Below are 351 nucleotides of genomic sequence, written 5' to 3'. Positions count from 1 at the left end.
AAATAGAACAAGACAGATAATCAGGCTTACGTGCTTGAATTACCTAGGAGGAAAGTAAAATAACCGTGATTAATATGGTGAGGAATAATAGAGAAGGCAGGCAACTTTCAAACTGCTGAAAACAAAAACAAAAATAGTAAAGGCAGGCATAGGAAAAGGACAAATTACCTATAATAAGAATTACATTGGGCTACTTATAAGAAACCATTCAACTGCAATAAATCTTGAAAGTGCTGAAAAAAACCCTCTTAAGTGAATCCTAAGTCCAGCAAAAATATCTTTCAAAAGAACAAAAGAAAAAGTTATATATATATATATATATATATATGCAGAATAGCTTGGATAATTGTA

This window comes from Octodon degus, unplaced genomic scaffold, assembly GCF_000260255.1.
Source record: "Octodon degus isolate 3935 unplaced genomic scaffold, OctDeg1.0 scaffold00080, whole genome shotgun sequence".
NCBI classification, from domain to species: Eukaryota; Metazoa; Chordata; class Mammalia; order Rodentia; family Octodontidae; genus Octodon; species Octodon degus.
Note: the sequence above shows the minus strand (reverse complement) of the source record.